This window comes from Saccopteryx bilineata, chromosome 10 (assembly GCF_036850765.1).
Source record: "Saccopteryx bilineata isolate mSacBil1 chromosome 10, mSacBil1_pri_phased_curated, whole genome shotgun sequence".
Classification (NCBI taxonomy): domain Eukaryota; kingdom Metazoa; phylum Chordata; class Mammalia; order Chiroptera; family Emballonuridae; genus Saccopteryx; species Saccopteryx bilineata.
The window spans coordinates 78494197-78502438 of NC_089499.1; the positions used below are offsets into that span (position 1 = coordinate 78494197).

General features: G+C 42.1%; 1 protein-coding gene across 1 annotated transcript in view; it reads left to right on the forward strand.

Annotated features, from left to right (window-relative positions):
* The first annotated feature begins 3993 nt into the window (after positions 1-3993).
* FHIT (fragile histidine triad diadenosine triphosphatase) overlaps positions 3994-8242 on the forward strand; it is a 1915768-nt gene continuing 1911519 nt past the window's right edge. Inside the window, exon 1 of the mRNA XM_066245666.1 lies at positions 3994-4129. The gene's annotated coding sequence lies outside the window, so the exon portion shown is untranslated. The remainder of the gene's footprint in view (positions 4130-8242) is intronic.

Genomic DNA, 8242 nt, shown 5'->3' on the forward strand with positions numbered 1-8242 from the left:
GTATTTTTCTGAAGTTGGAAAAGGGGAGGCTGTCAGACAGACTCCCGCATGCGCCCGACCAGGATCCACCCAGCATGCCCACCAGGGGGCAATGCTCTGCCCATCTGGGGTGTTGCTCTGTTGCAACCAGGGCCATTCTAGTACCTGAGGCAGAGGCCATGGAACCATCCTCAGCGCCTGGGCCAACTTTGCTCCAGTGGAGCCTTGGCTGTGGGAGGGGAAGAGAGAGACAGAGAGGAAGGAGAGGGAAGGGATGGAGAAGCAGATGAGTGCTTCTCCTGTGTGCCCTGGCCAGGAATTGAACCTGGGACTCCTGCACGCCAGGCCGACGCTCTACCACTGAGCCGACCGGCCAGGGCCTAATAGGGGTATATTTGACATGTCTCAAACATTTGCAAGAATTTTGGAAGAGACTGAGCCCAAGCCTTAATTGTCCCAGCTGGTGCACAGTCACCTGTATTTGCTTTTAAAAGAGTTTGAACACTACTTACCAACCACAAAAGACCCACGAATTGCCAAGGAATGGATCCGCGATCCATTTGTCAACAAACCAGGTGAATCCAGCGTGTCTATGCAAGAAGAGGATCAACTACTGGAGATCGCAAATGACAGTGGCCTTAAAAATATGTTCGAGACCACAACTCTGCCAGTGTTCTGGATTAAAGTCATGGCAGAATACCGTGAGATCGCCACAAAAGCACTAAAAACCCTGTTGCCATTTCTGACATCCTATTTGTGTGAAGCGGGATTTCCTGCAGTGATAGCAACCAAAACAAAATTACAGAATAGACTGGACATAAGCAACACACTTCGGGTGTCATTGTCTCCCATTACCCCTAGATGGGACCGTCTGGTTGCAGAGAAACAAGCTCAGGGCTCCCAGTGATTTAGCGTATGGTTGTTGAGAGGTAGGCTACTATCTCTCATTCTATATAAACATTATAATAAATAACCCTAACTTACAATATACATAACAATGGTGAGTTGTATTTTTCTTGCACTTTATATTTGTTTTTGTGTTGTATCTTATTTTTAAGGCATGTTTAAATGTTACCACAGTGACTGGAAAGTGGAGGCAGACAGGATGTTACTCATGTTATGTTGTTGGTGCGATGTTAAAAGGACGCTTCCAATAAAGTTGCATATGAGTACACAGTGGATTCATGTTTATTTTTATTGTTGTAGGTTCATGATTGGTAGTGAGGCTGAACCTATCATATTGCATATTGATGTCAGACATGAAATGTTGTCAGAATAACAAATTTAAATACAGCCTGAATAATGAGGACATGCTCGTTCCTCCTTTAACTTAGCCCAATAAGTATCATAAGTTCGACAATTATATTTAAAAATACCACAGTTTTTACTCTGGTTGCATAATTTTATTTTGTGCATTTATCTGTCCCATCCTAAAGGCTGGTCTGTGAAAATATTTTCTGACATTAAACTGGTCCGTGGCCCAAAAAAAGGTTGGGGACCACTGATATAGCATATCTGAAGAGCCAGGGACTTTACATGTCCCCAATGAGCCCCCAATCATTGATGAGAGTTGGTGTTTAAACAACCCAGCTCTTTTGTCCCTTTGGTGGGATAGGCAGTCCAAAGCATGTGTTCCATGTGGTTTCCTAATGTTCTCCTGAAAGATTAAGCTTCAGTCACCCCTTGCAATAGAATGCTTGATAGTACATCTTTTTTTTTTATCTGTCTTCTCTTCTCTATTTCACTTTTCTCTTACTGATATTTCCTGGAATTACCTGCACTGGGATACCTGTCTTAGGATATACTTTTGGGAGACCTCAAAGATAACCATTTCAAGTTGCAGACCAGATCTTCCCACTGATTGTCTTGGCAATTGGATGACTTGGACCCAAGGCAAGTGTACATCATATATATATATATATATATATATATATATATAGAGAGAGAGAGAGAGAGAGAGAGAGAGAGAGAAGCATCAATTCCTTGTGCCATGTAATGATGGCTTCTCATATATTCCCTGTCCTGGCTTAAGCTGGCAACCTTGGGATCAAACTGATAACCCCAGGCTCAAGCCAGCGACCTCGGCACTCCAGGCTAATGCTCTATCCACTGTGCCACCACCAGTCAGGCAAGTGCATGTCTTAGCGCTCATTGTCAATATCTGTATTGCTAAAGATCATAACTGACCTACAGCTAGTCAGGCAGCATTATCCAGAGCTGAAGTAATACTTATATGCCTATTCTAGGGTGCCTAACAATGGTTTAATAATCATTACATACCACTGCTTAGATTTTGGATATGGTCATGATGTATACCTTTTGATTGCTAAGTAGTAGATATAATGATTATAGGCTAATAATTTCTCAGGAGGAGAGTCAGGTTGCTGACACATGTTGAAATCTCATGTCAATCAGCTGGGACTGCTGAGCTGAATCTATGTTCATAAATGCTAGAAAGAACTGTTGTATTACACGAAACAACCCCAAATTGACAGATTAAAGTAGGAAATCTAAACAGGAGTTTTATCCTTATGCAAAAAATTATTCTGTACACATATTGACTACATTCCTGCTGTTTTATCTGTAATTGTTTTCTATTTTACCTAGTTATCCACAATTTTGTTATATTTTATGTGGCCGTGGTGTCTGTGTGGTGACTTGTAAAGTGACCATAATCCACTGTGACATTTTCTGAGAGTAAAGCTGCCTAGGACATCAGCATTTTACACAAAGACATTTTGTAGGACATCTTGCTACTCTCTGTAGTGTTCAAACATCAGAAAGGATGAGAGGTCGTGTAATCATTAACATGTAATGAAGCAAACCAAAGAAAAAAATAAATAAAAGAAAATGGTGCCAGGAAAAGTAGGGACATATCTTAGTGTTTGTCCAGTGTAATTGTTCTTTGTTTCTTCTTTTCAAATGTAAAAGATGACTGGCAAATACCTCTTCTTCTTTGGTACTAGGATTGAGAGGGAAGGAGGCAGTCTGGAAGAAGAGAGGTCACTATAAAAAGCAACATAGTATAGTAATAAGACTCTGAACGCCTGGATTCTATTCCCTGCTTATAAGCTGCATGACTTTGTGAAAATAATTTAGCTGCTCTGCAATTTTCAGTTGCATTTATTGCAAAATTAAGTTGATCGTATCTCATACTCCACTAGGCCAGGAGCATCTTGAGGTTAGTAACTGGGTCTGACTCAGTGATTTCTCCAGCACCCAGATGGCATCGGCCACAGAATATATTGAATGATTTTGAATTTTAAAAAATAGCAAGCATAAGGGCCCCATGGTGGTCAGAGATGGATTTAATTGATCTGCATGGAAGAAAGGGAGACTAGAATTCATTTATTTATTCAAGATATTTAATGAGTGCCTACTATAATACTAATATATAGTTGTATATGTGAATATATTATACTATATATACTATACATACTTCTAGGTGCTAGAGATACTGCAGTGACCAGAACAAAACCTGTATCTGCACAGCTCTTTCTTTCTAGTGGGCAAGAGAATAAAGAAAGATAAATTAATAAATTATAGACAATCCTTCGTAAGGAAAAGTGCCAAAGAGAAAAATTACATAAAAGGGGCAGGAAACCTGCAGTGCAATTTTATTTAGAAAGCAAAGGAACGCGGAGCGTAGCTGTAAACTGAATCAATAAGGGCCGGAAAGCCCCTGTTCTTACATATAAATAAAGGAAGGTCTGGTTTGAGAGGAAAGGGGAGCAAAAATGCACACATTTTAAAGAATTCTGTTACTTCTTCAATTTGGAAAAAACAAAGATTGTGCGATTTATGACAAAAACTCCTCTCCACAGGGATTCTCACCTCCTCCGTGGAGAGGCACAGTATTCCCGCCCCTGAACAGGGTTACTGTCACTATGGCTTCTCATTGGTCCGATGGTAGCAGATATTCTGTGCCTATTGGTCCCTGCGCCTGTCCGCAGACGAGCGTCCACATTGAGTCCCGCCCCCGCCGCGGAACTGTCTGGGAATTGTAGTAACGGCTCTGCCCTGTCCCGTCGCGGGAGTTTTTGCCCTGTTCCCAGGCCCTTCAGGCAGCCACCCCCGTGGGCACACGCCCAGGCGGTGTTCCTGCCCCGCGCTCCCTCCTTGCACTTCCCAGCTGCCAAGATCTTGGAAGGTAGGGGCGCGGGGCAAGCATAAGGCGAACAGTGTTTTGGGGCGCGGGTATGGGTTCCGCGCGCGTCCTGTCATAACCCTGGAGGCCCAGTGGGGCGGAGACTGGGCCGGCGCAATGTGGGGGTCTGTCAGGAAAACCCTTACTCCCCGCCACATCCCACCCCTCAGACCTTTTCAGGGCTAGTTACTGAGCGCTGGCCCAAACTCTGACTCTTCCCTTCTCCGCTGCATTTTGTATAATTGGGTAAACTGAGGCACGGGGCCACGCCAGGTGTTCCAAGGACTCCTCAGTTCCGGCCATGGTGGTGTAGTTGGCACTGGCAGCTTTTGGGTGGTTTGCCAGTTTCATAGGCGAGTAGCAGATCTCTGCCCCAACAGATCCATGCTAACCACCCAGATCTGCGTTCCCCAAGGGAAGGTGGGGCTGAGCACGTGCGCGGGACTGGAACCAAGTAGGGACAGGGAAGGCAGTATCTCGGGAGATCATTTTACACTTAATATTCAAAATAACACAAAAAAGCATGGAATTCGTCATGGTGGGAGAATTCAGTACTCTGTTGGCCCTCCTTACACATATTTTTATGGCTTTATGTTTTTACTCGAAAATATGAAAGAATTAAAAGGTTTTATCTATCGCGGGCACTGGAGGTGAAGGAGGCAGGTTAGCGGAACTGAAGTTGGATTTACAGCTTCCTCTCTACGATCAAATTCTGCCTCTGCTCTATGACCTTGGACTAGTCACTCACAGTGCTCAAATGGAAAAAAGAGCTCCAAGCTCCCTGCTTAAATGGCCCAAGGATGCTACCTGGAACCAAAATCTAAATGAATTCTTGCTTGTGAAAATTTGCCAATTTATTGCTTTATTCTTTTAGATTTCTCATAATTGTGCAGGATCCAATGGTTGTTTCAGAAAGGCTCTGACCTGAGCTGGGTCTGGGACTACCGACGGCGGCCCCAACTCGCACCTGTTAAGACAGGTGTTTACCGAATTTTCCTAGGGCTCCCTCTTACGGCGGAGGCTTCTGGGAGTTTGAGTCCCGCCTCTTGTTTTGCGGAGGGCTAGTACTCCGCCTTTCAGAGTGCCGTTTTGTGCGGCGAGGTGTCTCCTGGGAGATGAAGTCTCACCTCCAGCCACTCGTGGCATCGACCCTTGACTCGCAAATCCAACTTCCTTGTAGCCCTGTGCTCCTGGCTGCCAGCCTTTGCGTCCACCTGCTGTGATCTGGAACTAGAGATACATGTTCAGTAAAGATGTGTCTTCTTGTCACTGATAGTTTGTACTTTTCCAAGTACTAGATAGGGGATTGTTGTATACGCTTTTTCAAGTGTTAGGGATTATGTGTGTTCTCAAACACAACTAACAGTCGGAGGTGTAAATTACAGACGATGTTCATATTATCTTTTTAAATAACATTGTATCTCCCATTTGTAGATGAGGAAGAAAACTTGAGAAGATGATTTATCCAGGGTCACAAACCTAGACATAAAATGTAACATATTTAACAAATAAATAGATATAAATATATATTACTTTAGTTATTGTAGTTTAATGCTCTCAAAAGCTATATGCAAGAGATAACCATATTCATTTTACATATTAGAGAACTAGGAAAGTTAATCAGCATGTCTCTGCTTAGAAAAAGCCCTTGCCTTTCAGAGTGAAAGGGAGCTCAACCTCCTGAGTATAGGGTTTGGAATCTCTCTATGATACCGTGTTGCCTCTAGGTAGACACTAAACATTTAGAGCAGCAAAAACCTTTGAGATCATTTAAATCTAAGCAAAGATCTTGAAACAGATCCTGGCATATAGTAAAGGTTCCATGAATGCTAGTTATATATAGCTTTCTAATATCTTCATTTTAGAGATGAGGAAACCAGCCCAGGTGGTAAAATAGTTTGCCCAAGGTCAAATAGTTGGTTTGTATCAGAAATGAGACTAGACCCCAATGCTTTATTTCCAAGTCCAGGGTTATTTTCATGCTACCAGCAGTCAGCTAGCAGGAACACCAGAGATGAGGCTGTTTAGAAAATGGTTTCTTCCCTGATCTCTCTAGGCCACAGACCAGGACCAATTGTTGTAAAGTCTTTTTTCTTATTATTAGTAAGGTTGTAGTATCTCATTAATTCAACAAATTTGTTTGGGCATGTTTATATGCTTATTTCTCTTTAGGTGCTGAGCCTCCTGGATGAACAGTAGCTAATGGGTTAGGGCTGGAAGGACCTAATAAATCATCGAATCGAACTCTTTAATTTTATAAATGAGAGGAGTGAAGTTCACAGTGGTCCATGGTCTTCATCTCATGCCCTTGTGTCAAAAGCATCCTTTCTTTGCAAAGAGGCAGGATTCTGGAGGCCTCATACTACTATATGCGACCTTTTAGTAAAGCTTGCAATTTCTTTTACTTGGTGTACTTGTCTTTGCTTTATTCCTGTACATGCCTGATAGAATGCTGGAAGAATGTTTTTGTGTCCCTGTCTATACATACATGTAGTTTCAATATGCTCCATTTCTGTTTCGGAAATAAGTCCTGTTTGGCTCCTGATACTCTTTTCTCTTTTGTTCTTTCAGACACTTGAGAACACAATATAGCACTGTGTTTGCATTCACATATGTTAAAATCTAACACTCTAATATAAGGTATCAGAAATGACTGTGTGAGTTGTTTGAATTATACAAAAGTTTTGTTTTAGAAGATACATTGGCCCTTTCAGTAACATATTCACAGATAATATAGCAGACAACTCACACCTCTTCTTTGTGAAAGATGATTTTACATAATTACATAATAAGATAACAAGCCTTGTAAATTAGTAGCTAAACATTCCTGAGATAGTCATTATGGGGGACATTCTTCCCACCATCCCCTGTCACCCCTGCCACTGCCCCATACGCACCAGCACTCTCCCAGCTGACAGTCTGATCCCTCGGCTTCGGTATGGTGCTTGACAACTGGGAGACACTGACAAAGTATCTGAGGAATTGCATTTGTAACCACCCTGAGCTCTGTTCCCATATCTTTTCCTTGAATCTTAGTTTTCTCTTCATGTAGAAATGCAGCTTTGAAATACAGGATGGTGCAAAAGTAGGTTTACAATTGTGAGGATGTAAAACACAGAGTTTATTCTTGTACTATTATTTATTAATTACTGTATTATTTTCCATACGAACAACTACAAACCTACTTTTGCCCACCCTGTAATAGCTGTAGCAGGTTACCTTCCTTTTAATGTCTACATTGTAGAGAAAAATCTCAGCCTTTGAGCTCATCCTCTGAGGGGCTGTTTCTTTGGAAATGTCAGTTTCTGTAACTTCTCAAATGAAAAAGAGATCCAATAGCAAAACATAGCAGAGAAACAATAGAGAGTGGTAGACTGGAGGCCTATGGTTTAAATCCCATCCCTGCCTCTTAGGCAGCTTCTTAGCCCTTGGATTCTTGTATAAAATAGAATACTAAGTATTTCTACCTCATAAAGTGATGATAAAGATTACATAAGATACTGTGCTTAAAGCTTTCAACATGTGTCAGGCACTTAACAGCTTGTATTCAATAGATGAATAGCAGCTCTTACTTTTATTAAATGTAAACTTGATATTTGAAAATATATCAGATTTGCTCAAGATTTAAACTTAAGTCAGGTATCTGTTTTATGAAAGGATTTGCCACTTGTTTTCTTAGAATAGTAAGCCTGGCCATCACATTTCAAATGTGAAATTACCCACAACTTTTGATAACCCATCTTGTCAGCACAGTGACACTCTCTTATGTGGGCAGACAGATAGTGAAGCTTTTGGCTCTGCACTGCCTGCTTAGAGGTCCCTGATCTATGGTTTCATCTATATATTAAATCTCATATTGAAAAGCAGCCTGCTTCTGTCAGTGGGCCTTCTGTCTACTTCTAGAAAGGCCTGGGCCTGTCCCAGGAGCCTCAGGATTAAAGTGGAGCATCTGGTGAGTAATCCCGGGGTAGTGGCCATGTGGACATGGCCGTACTCCTTTCTAAGCTGATATCTCCGATAGCCATGAGCTTACTGACAAGGAGTTGAAGTGGAGAAAAGGGGTGATGCAGGGGACAGGGACAGAGAAAGCGAAATGAGGATCACAGCCAGAACAAA